At 41.3% G+C, this 19,508-nt stretch overlaps 1 protein-coding gene and 1 long non-coding RNA gene across 2 annotated transcripts in view; both read left to right on the top strand.

The window, feature by feature from the left end:
• The window catches only part of LOC120032417 (zinc finger protein 883-like), a 74,046-nt gene that overhangs the window by 24,014 nt on the left and 30,524 nt on the right, over nt 1–19,508 (top strand). The window lies entirely within an intron of this gene.
• LOC120032420 lies at nt 1,641–5,383 on the top strand. The gene is made up of 3 exons (XR_005473824.1): nt 1,641–1,713; nt 1,987–2,064; nt 5,189–5,383. It is a non-coding gene; the product is annotated as an uncharacterized LOC120032420 (long non-coding RNA).

Below are 19,508 nucleotides of genomic sequence, written 5' to 3'. Positions count from 1 at the left end.
CCCCAGATAAGTGTGCTGGGAAGCTGTGGTTAGCCTTGAGCGAGAACAGTGTGCTTTGTATGCAGGTGCAAATAGCACAGACAACGTTACAGAGCTATCTGACCTCAATCTCTGGGGTGTGGGAGCGTAATCTACACAGCAACAGCGCCGGGACACCAAAGAGCGCCAAGAGGCTGGGACTAGCCTGAGCGCCGGCGATAGGCTGAGCAAAGTTTAAACCACGCTCAGCCTCTACTGTGATAGGCCAACAGACGGGTTGGAACTAGTCTGTCACAGTATAAGAACAGCTGTTTACTTACATCCTGCCAGTTCTCTGTTCTGCCCTGCGAGGTGATACAGAGAACCCGTATATACGAAAATTGCATTTACAGCTTGAGTTTAATAAAAATACTTAAAGTATATTCGGTGACTCTGAATCACATTTTGTCCTGATACCAGATTTGAATTGACGCAAATCCCTTATACTTTATTAAAATGTGCAATAGTTTTGTTAACAGTTTTTCATAGGCTTGGTCAGTTTAGAATAAGAGTAGAATAACAGGCTCTATTTTTAACTAGTAACACCAAACCCAATCGTGCAACACAATAAGGGAAGGGAATGTGACAAGAGAAAGTTAGTAAACAGACACTGCATGCTGCTAGCTAGCAAAGTAGCTAAACAGACTCATCAACAGAGAATGCACAAATAACTTGGCTGGCTTGCAAGCCAATATCGAATAAAATAGCTGGCTGCATTTGCCACTATTTCATCAGATGCTATTTATTTTTTAACATGTCTTACCTCCAAACAAGACGGGCACGACTCCTGCCAAGCCAACGCAATGGAGTGAAACGCGATCAGGTGCCCACTTTAGTCCCTGGAAACAAATGGGGGAAATGTATCTAGCTGGCTAGCATGTTCACCAATTCATGATTTTAAAACCGTCCGGGTCTTCACAACTGATACATTACTGAATCTACGACTAGGCCTAGTTAGTTGAGCTGTTGATCTCTAAACACCTGATAAGCAGGACGAGGTCGCCTACTAGCATTAGCTAGCTATCGCGTCCGAAGTGTTAGCTAGCTTAGCAATGGGCTGATAAACAACAGTTAAATCAACATTTTAATTCAAAATTGATTTGAAAGTAATTTGTTTAACATTTGCACATAATTTAGTGAGTAAATAATCATTAAACATTTTGCAAAGTTATTGCTTATTCTTCTGCAAATGTTTCTCTAAAGCGGGTACTTCTGTCTGTCGGGACTGATGCATTATCATGCTTACTAAATAAATAAAGGTGGAAAGTGGAGCGCGCTCCTTGAGCTTTGTGCGTTGTACCCGAACCGCGCGACCTATGATTTCAATTAATCTGATTGGTCAAGACATACAAAGAGCCTGCAGCAGCATTCTGTGTGTGAGTTGAAACAATCACGAGGCAAATCGGTCTAAAAACAGCAGTTTGTCCCCTTTGCGTCTAACTATTTTATTAAACAAAATCTAATGTGCTGGGGCAAATGCCGCCTTGCCACAAGTTTGTTTGTCAGCCGTGATGCAACTTATGCAATGGAAACCGTCTAATAATAGTTGTCTTCCTGCGTGAAAAGGAAGGACATTACAGCAACTTGTGCACTACATCATGTGTCATCTTGACTACATCATGTGTCAACCACTCACTTACTTCTCATTTTCATACTGCCAGTGAGTTGTTTTACAAAACCTCTCCACTTTTCTCTGTAAGTACACTTGAAGATATCTTATGGAATAGTGTTTGGTAGTATGTTTTTAGTGATTAACCATATTCTTCTGGCTAATGATAATACTAGGGACCCATGTCTCAATGCTATAGGATTGTAAGAATAAAACAGATTTTGAGCAATAAAATGATTATTATGTGTATACAGTGCTATAGAGAGGTCTGTTCAATAAGTAATTGTTTACCTCTCAATTTATTTATAAGGAGTAGTTATTCACCAGCTATAGAGTGAGTTCTTGTTTATTTTTCTAAGACTGCAGGGTGGGTGATGCAACAATGGCCTTGAGAACAGCAGGAAGTGTGTTGGTGGTCTTTCTCTGGTCTGTGGCAGGTACTGTATGGTCACGTTCTTAGATCTGTAATAGTCTTCTTATGATAGGTATCCTTGTTGCTATTAAATCTACAGACAATTACAAAATGCCATGAGACAGTTCAGGACAACATGAATATGAATATTCTGGTGTGTTCAGGGGTCTTTTAGGCAATCCCATTTCCCTTCAGAAGCTGGGTCATCCACCAATTAGGTGCCTTCTGAGAAGTGTATCTTGGTCAAAAGATTATTCAGATTTCACCTAATTTTAACATTCTCTCATAAAGAGCACGTGTTCAACTTAATGTTTTCCCATCTCAAGATGTTCAATAAAAAATTACTATAGTAAGTGCCTAATAAGTTCCAAATAAAGTTGCAGGGTTGACCGTAACGGGGTTGACCGTAACGGGGTTGACCGTAACGGGGTTGACCGTAACGGGGTTGACCGTACCCGGGTTGACCGTACCGGGGCTGACCGTAACGGGGCTGACCGTAACGGGGCTGACCGTAACGGGGCTGACCGTAACGGGGCTGACCTTAACGGGGTTGACCGTAACGGGGTTGACCGTAACGGGGCTGACCGTAACGGGGCTGACCGTAGCGGGGTTGACCGTAACGGGGTTGACCGTAACAGGGTTGACCGTAACAGGGTTGACCGTAACCGGGTTGACAATTTAATCTCATGAGGGGAATGGAAGGTTGTTGTGTGCAACAGGGAGTTGCATTCGAAAGCAAGCTTCACACAAATGTTTTAATTGTTCAAACATATCTAGCCTGTCTATCTATGGGTAACAGGGTTGACGTGTTATTCTCGTCCCGCTCAGTTCTCCACCACAAAACACCAGAAAATGTCTAAAAAGAGTAGAACCAGCTCACCTGCTTTTTATACTATGATTTAACTATTAGATGTTCGACTAAGCTACATGTAATTGTTTTAAGAACGTCATACAAAGGATCATTTTACTACTTGATTTTGAATTCTAAGACCCCTTTAAAGCATCCCCCCAAAATGAAATAAATCCCTTACAGCTGTTAGCCCATACAATCGCACTGAATAACACATTCATTACATAGAACAACAGATCGTTTCAAAAACAAATCTGAAGGACGTTTGTTCTGAAGTATCTGACCTACAGTTCCAGTCAAAAAGGTTAGACACACCTACTCATTCAAGGGTTTTTCTTTATTTGTACTATTTTCTACATGGTATAATAATAGTGAAGACATCAAAACTATGAAAAAACACATGGAATCATGTAGTAACCAAAAAGGTGTTAAACAAATTCAAATATTGTTTATATTTGAGATTCTTCAAAGTAGCCACCCTTTGCCTTGATGACAGCATTGCACACTCTCATAGTTTTGATGTCTTCACTATTATTCTACAATGTAGAAAATAGTAAAAATTAAGAAAAATCCTTGAATGAGTAGGTGTGTCCAAACCTTTGACTGGTACTGTATATCTGAGAGATCAGGATTATATATATATATATTTTTTAACATGTATTTAACTACTTATTTTTGGCACTAAACAGTGTCCATATATACTTCCATTCATGTTTAACGGGTACGGGGGACCTTCAGACGAGTCTTGTGAGGCCTGTGGACTTCCTAGACCGTTCGGACGCTTCAGACGATTTTGTGAGAAGACACCTCTCTAGCTCGGTCACCTTTCACAGCAGATGCGGAAGTGCGAAATAGGCAGATACGGTGGATTGAGACTCATCCAATGCAAAAAAAACATATCTCTATCTAAAGAGATCTCCCGGGTGGCGCAGTGGTCTAGGGCACTGCATCGCAGTGCTAGCTGCGCCACCAGAGTCTCTGGGTTCACGCCCAGGCTCTGTCGCAGCCGGCCGCAACCGGGAGGTCCGTGGGGCGACGCACAATTGGCATAGCGTCGTCCGGGTTAGGGAGGGTTTGGCCGGTAGGGATATCCTTGTCTCAGTATGTAAAATGTAATAAAATGTATGCACTCTACTGTAAGTCGCTCTGGATAAGAGCGTCTGCTAAAATGACTAAAATGTTAAAAAAAATGTAAAATAGATGGATTTTTATGGGGATTTTTGTATTGTGCTAATTAGATGTCCGCGGGGTGTGGACATTGACCTTAGAGGGCAATCAGATTTATTGAATTCTTCATGTTGTCTATATTAAAGGGCACTTCATTTACCATAACAGGCTTTTAAAATTCAATATTACTACACAAAGGGAAGTGTAACGGATGTGAAATGGCTAGCTAGTTAGCGGGTACGCGCTAGTAGCGTTTCAATCAGTTACGTCACTTGCTCTGAAACCTAGAAGTAGTGTTGCTCCTTGCTCTGCAAGGGCCTTGGCCTTTGTGGAGCGATGGGTAACGATGCTTCGTGGGCGACCGTTGTTGATGTGTGCAGAGGGTCCCTGGTTCGCGCCCGTGTCGGGCGAGGGGACGACGTAAAGTTATACTGTTACCTTGATGCTGTTGACCCGGATCACTGGTTACTGCGGAAAAGGAGGAGGTTGAAAGGGGGGTGAGTGTAACGGATGTGAAATGGCTAGCTAGTTAGCGGGTACGCGCTAGTAGCGTTTCAATCAGTTACGTCACTTGCTCTGAAACCTAGAAGTAGTGTTGCTCCTTGCTCTGCAAGGGCCTTGGCCTTTGTGGAGCGATGGGTAACGATGCTTCGTGGGCGACCGTTGTTGATGTGTGCAGAGGGTCCCTGGTTCGCGCCCGTGTCGGGGCGAGGGGACGACGTAAAGTTATACTGTTACCTTGATGCTGTTGACCCGGATCACTGGTTACTGCGGAAAAGGAGGAGGTTGAAAGGGGGGTGAGTGTAACGGATGTGAAATGGCTAGCTAGTTAACGGGTACGCGCTAGTAGCGTTTCAATCAGTTACGTCACTTGCTCTGAAACCTAGAAGTAGTGTTGCTCCTTGCTCTGCAAGGGCCGCGGCCTTTGTGGAGCGATGGGTAACGATGCTTCGTGGGCGACCGTTGTTGATGTGTGCAGAGGGTCCCTGGTTCGCGCCCGGGTCGGGGCGAGGGGACGCCATAAAGCTATACTGTTACAGAAGCAAAAGGCACTCTTCATGGAATGACCCAGCTGTCTCGCACACATCACTAAGTTATGCTTATCTACGGTTTTCATTTACACTCAACTCAGCAAATACAGCAACAAGGTGTGGACAACAAAGCCAGGTGATGGTCTCTCCCACCAACGCAGTGAAGGGACAGGTGACACTGACCTGTAGCAACACCTGTACTCTGAGTGACAACCCCAACCCCACCTACATCTGGTACAGGAATGGACAACGTCTAGATGAGCACATTTCCCAACAATACTCAATCCACAATTACTATTCAGGCAGTTACTCCTGTGCTGTAAAAGGCTATGAGGATCTCCTCTCTCCTGCAGTGTGTGAGTATGGATTAAACTACAGTTTTAAAGTTTATCAGATTATTACTAAAGTTGTATTGTTCAGTCCTAAATCAGCTGATAAGAAGATATACTGAACAACAATATAAACGCAACATGTAAAGTGTTGGTCTCATGTTTCATGAGTTAAAATAAATAATCCTAGACATTTTCCATATGCACAAAAAGCTTATTTCTCTTAAATTTTGAGCACAAATGTCTTTACATCCCTCTTAATGAGCATTTATCCTTTGCCAAGATAATTCATCCACCTGACAGGTATGACATATCAAGAAGCTGATTAAACAGCATGATCATTACACAGGTACACCTTGTTCTAGGGACAATAAAAGGCCGCTCTAAAATGAGATTTTTCACACAAAACAATGCCACAGGTGTCTCAAGTTGTGAAGGAATTGTGCAATTTGCATGCTGACTGCAGGAATGTCCACCAGAGCTGTTGCCAGAGACTTGAATGGTAATTTGTCTACCATAAGCCACATCCAACAGCGTTTTAAAGAATTTGGTTGTACGTTCAACTGGCCTCACAACCGCACACCACGTGTCACCACCCCAGCCCAGGACCTCCACATCCGGCTTCTTCACCTGTGGGATTGTCTGAGACCAGCCACCCGGACGGCTGATGAAACTGTGGGTTTGCTCAACCAAATAATTTCTGCACAAACTGTCAGAAACCATCTCAGGGATGCTCATCTGCATGCTTATTGTCCTCACCAGGGTCTTGACCTGAATGTGTTGTAACAGACTTCAGTGGGCAAATGCTCTCCTTCGATGGCCACTGGCATGCTGGAGAAGTGTGCTCTTCACGGACGAATCCCAATTTCAACTGTACCGGGCAGATGGCAGACAGCGTGTATTGCGTCATGTGGGACAGCGGTTTGCTGATATCATCGTTGTGAACAGAGTGCCCCATAGAGGCAGTGGGGTTATAGTATGGGCAGACATAAGGTACGGACAACGAACACAATTGCATTTCATTGATGGCAATTTTAATGCATAGAAATACTGTGACGAGATCCTGAGGCCCATTGTCTTGCCATTCATCCGCCGCCCCACCTCATGTTTCAGCATGATAATGCACAGCCCGATGTCGCAAAGAGCTGTACACAATTCCTGGAATCTGAAAAATTCACATTTCTTCCATGGTCTGCGTACTCACCAGACATGCCACCCATTAAGCATGTTTGGGATGCTCTGTATCGACATGTGCGACAGCGTGTTCCAGTTCCCGCCAATATCCAGCAACTTCGCACAGCTACTCCACAGGTCGCAATCAGCAGCCTTATCAACACTATGTGAAGGAGATGTGTCGCGCTGCATGAGGGAAATGGTGGTCACACCAGGTACTGGGTACACGGATACCTTTTTATAAGGTATCCGTGACCAACAGATGCACATCTGTATTCCCAGTCATGTGAAATCCATAGATTAGGGCATAATTCATTTTCTTCAATTGACTGATTTATTTATATGACCTGTAACTCATTAAAATCTTAGAAATTGTTGATTGTTGTGATTCTATTGTTGTTCAGCGTAATAATAATAATTGAAATGAAATGAATAAATAATGGGCCTCCTGCTGTTTCAGGTGTTCTGGGTCAGAACTGTTTCAACGTGACTTACACCCATCAGAGTATCTGTGCTGTTAAGGGATCAACAGTGGAACTGCCCTGCACATATCAACATCCAAGTAATCATGTAGTCTCAGAACCAAACTGGTATATCCAAGAGAAATGTAATGAGGCACCTAAAATCCTGAGCTCGGTGCCAGAGTATGCAGGTCGTGCTGAGTACCTTGGAACTAAAAAGAAAGACTGCAACCTGAGAATCACAGACCTGAGAGAGAGAGATTCAGCTGAGTACAAGTTCAGATTTAAAACACAGAATGCGGAATGGGGGTACAGCTTCCCTGGAACAACTCTGACTGTCACAGGTAATATATCATATCTCCTACAACTACTTATACAAATATATTAATTGTAATCCAGTGCAATATCATATTGCAAGTTCTAATAATTATCATTCAGACCTGCAGGTGAAGGTGTCTTCCTCCACAGAGGAAAAGAAGAGAACACTGACCTGTAGCACCACCTGTCTTCTGACTGACAACCCCAACCCCACCTACATCTGGTACAAGAACGGACAACATCTCCATGACCCTACTTCCCAACAATACTCCTGTAATACTCTAGTGGTCTGGTGTTACTCTACAGACAGTTACTCCTGTGCTGTAAAAGACCATGAGGATTTTCTCGCTCCTACAGTGTGTGAGTCTGGACTCACCTATAATAATCATCTTAAGTATCAATCATTAAGGCCTGTGGACCAATAGTAGAACATGTGGGGAAAAACAGACAAATCTGTGCACTCTTGGATAATAACACCAGTAAAAAAAGTATATGGCATAATATACAAGGTAGAAAATAGATGATGTTATGTTATCTTGTTATACCGTTTAATAATAATACATTTTTTAATCAATTTTAGAATAAGGCTGTAACGTAACAAAATGTGGAAAAAGTCAAGGGTTCTGACTACTTTCCGAATGCACTGTATGTGTCTGTATTTGTTATTAATTTTAAATGAACCAGTTCAATACATCTAAAACACTTGAAAATCGTCTCATCATTTGAGGAATTGATCAGATACATTTTGTTTCAGGTGTTCATGGTCAGAGCTGTTTGAATGTGACTTACACCAAGAGGAGTATATGTGCCTTGAAGGGGTCAACAGTGGACATTACCTGCACGTATAGACATCCCAGCTGGCACAACGTCACAGAAGTATCCTGGTTCAACAAATGGGAGTCTGGAGTTACTACAGATCTAAGCCAGGACCCAGAGTATGCAGGTCGTGTGAAGTACCTTCCAACTATAGACAAGGACTCCACCCTGAGAATCACAGACCTGAGAGAGAGTGACTCTGCTGAATACAAGTTCAGATTTACAACAACTGCAGTAAAATGGGGATACAGCTTCCCTGGAATAACTCTGAATGTCACAGGTAATACTGTCCTTACAGTATTATATCATCTAGTCTAAGTCATTATATTATTGGTGGAAATAATGATGATTGTGCTATTTTGTCTTAATTTACTCCTTTTCAGACTTGCAGGTGAAGGAGACTCCTGGCACAGAGGAAGGGAAGGTGACACTGACCTGTAGCACCACCTGTACTCTGACTGACAACCCCACCTACATCTGGTACAAGAACGGACAACTTCTCACCAACCCAAACACCCAAGATAACTACCTCTACCTAGACCCAGTCAGCAGTGAGGACGCAGTCAGCTACTCCTGTAGTGTTAAAGACCTCCGTAATCCTGTTACGTTCGTTGGGGAACCAACGTCTTTGAAGAATGCAATTGTAGGAATCATAGTGGTTATTCTGATTCTCATAATCTGTCTCTTTGGGTTCATGTGGTTCAGGTGAGTGAGATGAATTTATAATTTTTCACATTCTGTGGCATAATCGATCAAAATATGTATATTGCTTGATTAATTGTTCATTTATTAACTTATAAATTTTTTCACAAATCAGGAAGAAGTTCTCCAAATCCACCTCTGACACAAGAGACAGAAGAGATACAGCAGAGAATGGACCGGTGAGTTTGTTGGAGTCAGTTGACTGAGAACTGCAGTCATCTGTGTATAGATGACTCAATGACTGGTCATATTTTTCACCCCTCATGTTGTCTGTCCTCTCTACCCATCAGAGAGACACTAATCCAGTGTATGACAACATCTCAGGCATGGCCATGGCCCCTATTGCAGCACAGAGAGCGATCATAGACGAGCAGGATGACGTTACCTACGCCATCATCCAACACAGAAACCAGGAAGTGCCTCTGGACTCCACCGTTCCACTGTCTCACACCCAGAAACAGGACGAGGATTTTCAGTACGCTACTGTGAAATTCAACAGCCACAGTGCTGCTCAATAGACATTGGGCGGGATTCAATCCAATCATGGGTTATAGGCATTGTGGCTTTTAATGAAATTCATCTGTTTTGAAAAAATGCTTTATAATTCCTCAATTAGAATGACTTTGATTTTGGCTTGAACTATCCATTTAAATAAAAGTATAGGCCAAACTGTTCAGTCCATGTTCTACTGTTCTATTATGGTCAGAGGGGATAAAGTGTAACGTCTGGAGAGTGATGGGTGTGGAGTCAGACGCAGAGAGCAGAAGGTTGACGGGAAAAACGCTTTAATGTCCTTTCGAAATGTAACCAGTTACAAACATGGGTGAAGCCCAAAACACAGGCGCAACAAACCCAAAACCATAGTTACTCAAATACCGGACAGCGAAAACCCAAAAGAACACAAACACCACTAACGTGAAATAACAACAAGCCCGCACAAACACCAGCGGGCTAAACAAACTTAAATAACACCCATCCTAAAACCCCAACAAGGAACAGGTGAAAACAATTAGACAAAAACAAACGAAAAGGAAAAAGGGATCGGTGGTAGTGTCAGGACCCGGTGCGAGAAACAGTCACTAATAATTGGCAGAACCCAGAAGATGAGGCAGACACAGCAGTACTAGAGATGGTGGTTTAATAAAAATAGATATCTTCCAAAATACAAAGAAAATCCACAAAGTGGTAAAAACAGCAAGGGAAAAAACAAACCTCAAAAGACTAATCCAAAAATACACGAGAACAAAACCAGAGAACCTCTGGAAAATCCAACAAGAGAAAATATAAGATCACAACAAGGCTTGGGCTGGGGCTGGGTGCTAACATACAAACACTGAGCAAGGAACTAAGGAACACACAGGGTTTAAATACTAACAAGGGAATGACTTACAGGTGCAAACAATAATTAGGGCAAGAAAAACAAAAGGTACAAAAAAGGTGCAAGGGGGACATCTAGTGAACAAAACCTGAACAGTCCTGGCCAAAACCTGACAGGTAGCTAGTAGACCGGCGACGACGACCGCCGAGCGCCACCCGAACAGGAAGGGGAGCCACCTTTGATGGTATTCGTGACATAAAAACAGTTCATTTTTTACGGTAACTTCTTTGTTGTGGTCATATCTCAAACGGAGAGTTTCAGCATTAAAGATTCCATCTTTAAATAACACAATATAACCAACTTTATTCATGAGGTCTTATAGTAAATGTACTATATGTGATAGTGATTTAAACATCCCATCCATACACCACACTAAACCTACACACAGTCTATGTCTGAAATGTCATCCTATCATCCTACAGACAGCAAAAGATTTCAGACTTCACAGTATATATGCATCCTACTTAAGACACTCCCCTTTCTCTCCAATCCTTACATTTTATGGCTCTACAGGAAGCTAATAAAGAGGGTAACAGGATTCCAAACATTTATTACTCTCTCCCGACCTCAACCCCTCTTTCTTCTAATACACAGATGTCTATCTGTCTCCCCTGTATCAACACATCGCTCTCCTCCATCAAACACATTCCAAAGCCTTCTGTATTTTTACAAACTCTTTCTATTCAAGGCTTTGTCTCTATCATTTATTTAATATCTCAATGTTCAAAGTTTAGCCGATTCCAACAGTATCTTGGCAACACGTACGACGCTGCACCTTGGCCCACTTCTTCCGACGGCCTTTACAACCTTACATTGAGATCTTTACATTTGTCAGTTAAGTGCCTGCACCGTCTGTCCTTTCAAATTCAAATCCAAGTGTTTCAGTTGGGCAGTTAAGGTCCTGCAAGAACCCCCACCAACTTAAGAGGTTCCTCGATGAACCCCACCTCCTATGGGGTTCTTGGAATAACCTTTTGGGGGGCATTTTGAGTGCCAAGAACCCTAAGGTTCTTTTGAGAACTTTAAGGATCGTAGAAGAACCCTTGTTGAACCACACATGTTTAGTGTAAGAAAATCCATACGTAAATTGTTAAGATTGTAAGAAAAGTAATGCATGAAAACATAACTGTTAAATTAGATCTGTAAACGTACAAAACCCTATGTTATGACTATGAATGAACATTTACATGTTGAATTCTTACTTTATGTATCCTTTTACTCGGTTACAGATATTTGTTATACTTACAAACTTTTGTCAGGAATGTAGCTAGTCAAAGTTAGCCAGTCAATCAAGCAATTCCAGCCCAGACTTTAGTTGCTTTGCGGTATCATTTCCAAAATAAAAGTCTAGGGCCTTCAGCAAATTACTTGTGTTAGAATGATACTATAAAGACACAGAAGAGCATTGTCTAGAATAACCGCCTGAGCTGCAAAATAGAAAGTAAATATGATTTAGGCTAGGCCTAGGGCTCCCAATTGGCGCACTGCATCTCAGTGCACGAGGCATCACTACAGTCCCTGGTTCAATTCCAGGCTTTATCACATCCAGACGGGATTGGGAGTCCCATAGGGCGGTGCACAAATGGCCCAGCGTTGTCTGGATTTGGCCAGGGTAGGCTGTCATTGTAAATAGGAATTTGTTCTTAACTAACTTGCCAAGTTAAATAAGGGTTACATTTAAAAAATGTAAATAATATATATATATATCATCCACTATATAAATATGCCATGCTGTTGTGTGTTTATTTAATAGCCAAAACTCTCCATTCTCTATTACTCCTCAGCTAAGTTAACTTCACATTTAGGTAGCTAATATAATGGATTTGTTTGCCAGCGTGAGTCTAGATACCACTAGCTGTATTATGCCTACAACAGTGAAGTTCCAGTCTGCTAGGTGTTTCTCTACAGTAAGGGCATATATCTGGGTGACGTGGACATCCCCATGCATGCACCTTATCAAACGTTATACAACGGGTGGGTCTAATAGTGAATGCTGATTGGCTAAAACAGCATTCCAGACGGTTTCTGTTCCGCAAATTACACCTGCTAAATCTATAACCTTACAATGCATATTTACTGTGTTCAATCTGACTGCGCAATCCACTCTCTCATCAGCCCAGCCAGGCACGTTATAAATTTGATCTCCACTATAAAAAGCATCTAGACATTATCTCGTATTTCTTTTAGACTAACATTTAGTTGTCAACAGCAGAGATTTGTATAAACCTTGCTGTCTGTCTCTCTGACAATAGCAACATTGAATTTGAATATTGAAACAATCTCCAACTGTCCCATAGTAATGTCCGTGTTGGGAGTCGGGATGAGACTGACAGACAGCGTTTCTCAGACAGTCGAAATCATTAATCAGCTGGCATCATTTTATGGATATATACAAAGAAATGTCAATTGAAAAAGGTGAAATGAAACGAAGTGCAGCTAGTTTGCAGTCTTTCCAGCAACCGAACCGATAGAACGAACGAACAGCCGGCTTGGGTAGCAACCCTAGATTTGTGTTGGGACTATATTTTGTGGAAGGATGAAATAGTATGAATAAATTCATCAAAATAACGTTTTGGTTAACGGCTACGATTGCAGACAGGGCCCAGAGAATGGGAATGGGGCAATATTGAATTAGAAATTTACGTTATAATGCCCACAATCACAGCCAGTAGTATATACCAGGAATAATGAAACATTGATTGTTATTCTATGTTTGGTGAATCTATGAATTATGTACAGTGCATTTGGAAAGTATTCAGACCCCTTGACTTTTTCAAAATGTTGTTACATTACAACTTAATTCTAAAATTGATTAAATATATTGTTATGTCTCATCAATCTACACACAGTACCCCATAATGACAATGAAAAATACCTGTTTTTTTAGACATTTTGGCAAATGTATTCAAAATAAAATGAAATATCACAATTACATAAGTATTCAGACCCTTTACTCAGTACTTTGTTGAAGCACGTTTGGCAGCGATTACAGCCTCGAGTCTTCTTGGGTATGACGCTACAAGCTTGGCACACCTGTATTTGGGAAGTTTCTTCCATTCTTCTCTGTAGATCCTCTCAAAATCTGTCAGGTTGGATGGGGAAAGTCGCTGCACAGCTATTTTCAGTTCTCTCCAGAGATGTTCGATCGGGTTCAAGTCCGAGATCTGGCTGGGCCCCTCAAGGACATTCAGAGACATGTCCCAAAGCCACTCCTACGTTGTCTTGGCTGTGTGCTTAGGGTTGTTGTCCTGTTGGAAGGTGAACCTTCGCCCCAGTCTGAGGCCCTGAGCGCTCTGGAGCAGGTTTTCATCAAGAATCTCTCTGACTAGTCTCCCAATCCCTGCCACTGAAAAACATCCCCATAGCATGATGCTGCCACCACCATACTTCACTGTAGGGATGGTGCCAGATTTCTTCCAGAAGTGATGCTTGGCATTCAGGCCAAAGAGTTCAATCTTGGTTTCATCAAACCAGAGAATCTTGTTTCTCATGGTCAGAGTCATTTTGATGCCTCTTGGCAAACTCCAAGCGGCTGATGTGCCTTTTACTGAGGAGTGGCTTCCGTCTGGCCACTCTACCATAAAGGATTGATTGGTGGAGTGCTGCAGAGATGGTTGTCCTTCTGGAAGGTTCTCCGATCTCCACAGAGGAACTCTGGAGCTCTGTGAGAGTGACCATCGGGTTCTTGGTCACCTCCCTGACCAAGGCCCTTCTCCCCTGATTGTTTAGTTTGGCCGGGGGGCCAGCTCTAGGAAGAGTCTTGGTGGTTCCAAATTTCTTCCATTTAAGAATGATGGAGGCCGCTGTGTTGTTGGGCACCTTCAATGCTACAGACATTTTTTGGTTCCCTTTCCCAGATCTGTGCCTCGACAGAATCCTGTCTCGAGGCTCTACAGACAATTCCTTCGACCCCATGGCTTGATTTTTGCTCTGACATGCACAGTAAACTGTGGGACCTTATATAGACAGGTGTGTGCCTTTCCAAATCATGTCCAATCAATTTAATTTACCACAGGTGAACTCCAATCAAGTTTTAGAAACATCTCAAGAATGATCAATGGAAACAGGATGCAGCTGAGCTCAATTTCAAGTCTCATAGCAAAGGGTCTGAATACTTATGTAAATAAGGTATTTCAGTTTTTTTTTAAAGTTTTTTTTAAAACTATTTCTTGAAACCTTTTTTTGCTTTGTCATTATGGGGTATTGTGGGTAGATTGATAAGGAAAATGTTTAATTGACTTCATTTTATGTAACATAACAAAATGTGGAAGAAGTCAAGGGGTTTGAATACTTTCCAAATTCTCTGTGTGACCACTGGAGTCTTTGTCATTCATAATATTTAGTGATAGAATATTTTGAAAGGTATTTCATCACTCAAAATCTTGCCAAAGCATATTCTGTATGAGGGGTTAATATGAATTTAAAATAATTTGACATGATTTATATGAATCGGGGCATGAACATATGGACTTTGAAATGAATAAGGGAGAGGTTAAATGTAGGCTAAGTCTGGCATCAGCTTATTCCCACACTTTACAATAACTGTTGCAGTGGTCTTAGGTAGACTCCCTATAGGCTGTTCCCTCCATTGTGACACTGCTGCCCAGTTGAAGAGCTTGTGATCTCCATGCAGCACCACGCGCCTTAGTAAAAGCACCCCTCAGCCTCAGAAGACGCCCTTCTGGAGGCATGTAGCCATAGAGTCATTATACCCTAATGTAGACCTATTTGCCTACTAGCCAAATAAAGTGCAGAGCATGCATGATGCGTGCAACTCATCATTCCAACATATGTGAACATTTAATTCATCCTTCATTCAGTTCAGTGAGTCAGTATATCATCCATTCTGTCACTTGTCTGAGTTACAATAGGAACTAAATCAAAGAGAATAGAACAGTTTGATCTGTTTGTTTATTGAAATCCATGTGTGTATTCAAAATTATCTACATTTCCAAAGTTATTTAGCCTATCACTTTAATAATTAAATGCTTAATTTAGGCCGATCCAAATATAAAAAAATAGGCCTTCAACTTAGGCTATCATTGTGGGTACTGGTGTCTTGCGGGATAATTATAGAACTCTATTTGTGTTTCATAACAGTTTTTATTATAGGCCTCCATTTGGGCTCCCGAGTGGCGCAGAGGTCTAAGGCACTGCATCTCAGTGCAAGAGGTGTCACTATAGTACCTGGTTTGAATCCAGGGTGTATCACATCCGGCTGTGATTGGGAGTCCCAACAGGGCGGCGCACAATTGGCCCAGCGTTGTCCGTGTTAGGGGAGGCCGAAGTAGGCCGCCATTGTAAATAAGAATTTGTTCTTAACTGACTTGCCTAGTTAAATAAAGGTTAAATATAAAAAGAGACCCTAGCTCACTGGCCTCTAAATATAGCCTCTAAATACATTTTAAACAAAATAGTTTAAGAAGCACATGAAGTGGCTGGTAGGGAAAACAGATCAGGCAATAAGAATAGGCTATAGATAGTTGTAACCATTTGGGACCCCTTGGCTATTTAACTCAGGACAGGTTATAGCCTAGACTTAATAAATATAACATATATACTTAAAGGCTATAACAAGCCTACATACAGAGTGGAATTCACAAATACAACAGTCAAAATTCCTAATATAAGGCCTACAGTCCGTGCTCCCAAATACTGGAAAAAATGTGATTCATTAGGTTGCATGACCACCACTGTAGCATCACATGGCTATAAAAATAAATGATACAATTAATAGATTCCCCCAAAAATGTTGTGATTAATAAGACTGAACTAGACCAAAGGTAATTCAATAATAAATATTGTGTTGCACCTTTAAAACCTGTTCGGGACAGTGGGGCAGCATTTTCACTTTTGGACAAATTGCGTGCCCAAACGGAATTTCCTCCTACTCTGTCCCAGAAGGTAATACATGCATATTATTATTATTATTGTATAGAAAACACTCTGAAGTTTCTAAAACTGTTTGAATTATGTCTGTAAGTAAAACAGAACTCATATGGCAGACAAAAACCTGAGAAGAAATATAAACAGGAAGTGAGAACTCGATTTTCAAAACAGTGCCAAATGATACCCCTTTTAGTTATGGATGTGAAAACACTTCCTAGGGCTTCCACTAGATGTCACCGTCTTTAGATTTTGGTTATATGATTCTACTATAAAGGAGGGGCTCATAGGAGCTATTTTACTGAGTGGTCTTCAGAAATTTTCAGTCTCATTGTGCGCGGTCACGAGAGAGTATGCTCTCGTTCCAATGCTCTTTCTTCAGACAATGAAATTCTCCGGTTGGATCCTTATTGATGATTAATGTTAAAAACATCCTAAATATGGATTGCATACATCATTTGACTTGTTTCTACGACCTGTAACGGAACTTTTTGAGTTTTTGTCTGGAGGGATTGCTCGTGCGTCATGAAAATGGATTACTGGGCTGAACATGCTAACAACAAGTGGCTAAATGATGGGCTTTATGGAACAAATCAGTCATTTATTGTCGAACTGGGAATCCTGGGAGTGCCTTCTGATGAAGTTATTCGAAGGTAAGTGAATATTTATAGTGTTTTTGTAGCTTCTGTTGACGCCAAAATGGCGGCTATTTCTTTGGCTGGATTGTGCTCTGAGCGCAGTTCTCAGATTATTATTTTTCCGTAAAGTTTTTAAAAAAATCTGACAAAGCGGTTGCATAGAGGATAAGTTTATCTTTAATTCTGTGAATAACACTTGCATCTTTTATCAATGTTTATTATAAGTATTTCTGCAAAATCACCGGATGTTTTGGAATCACAACATTACTGCATGTAACGCGCCAATGTAAACTGAGATTTGTTTTTATATATATATGCACATTATCGAACAAAACACACAATACATGTATAACATGATGTCCTATGACTGTCATCTGATGAAGATAATCGAAGGTTAGTGATTCATTTTAACTATATTTCTACTTTTTCTAACTCCTATTGTTGTCTGAAAAAATGGCTGTGTGTGTTTGTGACTTGGCTCTGACTTAACATAATCATATGTTGTGCTTTCACTGTAAATCATTTTTGAAATCGGACACCATGGGTAGATTAACAAGATGTTTATCTTTCATTTGCTGTATTGGACTTGTTAATGTGTGAAAGTTACATATTTCTAAAAAAATATCTTTGAATTTCGCGCGCTGCCTTTTCAGTGGAATGTTGTGGGTGTTCCGCTAGCGGAACCCCGGGGCTAGAAAGGAAATAGCCTAACAAATGAACAACTCTTGAAATAATTCAAAGACTTTTGACTGTCTTTATTAATACATCCTCTATATCGAATGGGCTTGGGCTGGCTAGTCTGAATACTTTCCTGAATGCTCTGTAGGTTAGGCTACTATGGTGAGCGAGTGTTGCGCATTTTCATTATTAATAATATTGATTACCCATTTATTTGTCTTTGTCTGCAAATCGTCCTCTTAAAACGTAGGCTATATCCTATAGGACTACACAACACGTAGCAAGTGTCGCTGTCATCATTCTTGCTGCTTCCGGTTCAGTAGCCATACCTGCGAGATCAGTTGCGTGTTGTCTCATAGGCTATAAACTATGCATGGGCGAAGAAGCACGGGGCAGTTATCTTTCCAAGGAAATGCACTTCCTAAATAGGCCTATGATTGTAGTTTACTATATTAACTAGAAATAGGCCTAAATCTTGATCACCCTTTATTTCTCCGTCTAAAGATCTTCCCACTCCTAAAAGGTAGGCTGTAACAACAGCTCAAGAGAAAGTGCAAGTCTCTCCAACTCTGCTCTCTTCAAACTACATCTAGCATACTGGCTGATATAGCCCTGTAATACAATATAAGGGCCATGTGAGCGTCCCTGCTAATTTAACCTATTTCTTAAGTTATTTTTTGCGCATTTGATATTGCCTATAGGGCATACAATTGCTGGGACCATGGCTGGCAAGTGAGCTGCGTCACATATGCCTAAAATAGCATTGCTATTGGTTAAATTTGCAACACAATATTTGTAACTGAATTACCTTTGATCTAGACTGCGGTTGTGTTTGGGACCAGTTCAGGCAGGTGTCTGACAGAAATTCCGCAGGTGTGTGTGGGAGCTGGATGAAGAAACCGGTGTGCACCATAACAGTGAAGCCTGTAACATTAGAGCTGTTTATTACTGTGTCAGTGTGAAACATTTTTTTACTTTAACCTTTTTTTTTACTCAGAAAGTCAGTTAAGAACAAATGATTAATTACAATGACGGCCGACACCGGCCAAACCCAGACGACGCTGTGCCAATTGTGCGCCGCCCTATGGGACTCCCAATCATGGCCGGGTGTGATACAGTTTGGATTCGAACCAGGGTGTCTGTAGTGACCCCTCTAGCACTGAGGTGCAGTGCCTTAGGAAGTAGGGTATTAGCTAGGGAATCCGACAGATCAATAACATTACATTGCCATACTGACTAATAAAACTCCCAAATTTCATATGTGAACATACAAACACCATGTTACGATTACGGACTAACATTTTAGACTTGAACAAATCTTGTGTTGCAATTCTGACGTACAATAATACCTTTGAGTTTTATCAGTTTCATCTCACCAACAAACAAACAAAACAAACACCAAACGGCTTGTGAGGAGTGCTACACGAAAAAACACAACACTGTGTAAAAACCCTGAAGTCAAGGAAACCAGAAAGAGGTATCCTGAATGTTTTACGGCGCAGTGTCCTGCTAGCGTTCCACTACGACAACATCTGGTGAAATTGCAGAGCGCAAAATTCAAAATACAAAAATCGTAATATTAAACATTCATGAAAATACAAGTGTCTTACATCGTTTAAAAGGTTAACTTCTTGTTAATCCAACCGCGTTGTCAGATTTCAAAAATACTTTATGGCGAAATCATACCATGCGATTATCTGAGGACAGCGCCCCGCATACACCAGCATTAAAAACATTTTCCAAACCAGCAGAGGCGTCACAAAAATCAGAAATAGCGATAAAATAAATCACTTGCCTTTTGAAGATCTTCCTCTGTTTGCAATCCCAAGGGTCCCAGCTACACAACAAATGGTTGTTTTGTTCAATAAAGTCTGTCTTTATATCCCCAAAAAATCTGTTTATTTGGCGCATTTGATTCAGTAATCCACCCGTTCCACTCGTTCAACATGCAGACAAAGGAATCACAAAAGTTACCGGTAAACTTCGTCCAAACAAGTCAAACAACGTTTCTAATGAATCGTCAGGTACCCTATGTAAATGTA

Source organism: Salvelinus namaycush, chromosome 39 (genome assembly GCF_016432855.1).
Source record: "Salvelinus namaycush isolate Seneca chromosome 39, SaNama_1.0, whole genome shotgun sequence".
NCBI lineage: Eukaryota > Metazoa > Chordata > Actinopteri > Salmoniformes > Salmonidae > Salvelinus > Salvelinus namaycush.
The sequence above is the reverse complement of the archived record's forward strand: the minus strand, read 5'-3'. Positions and strand labels throughout refer to the sequence as shown.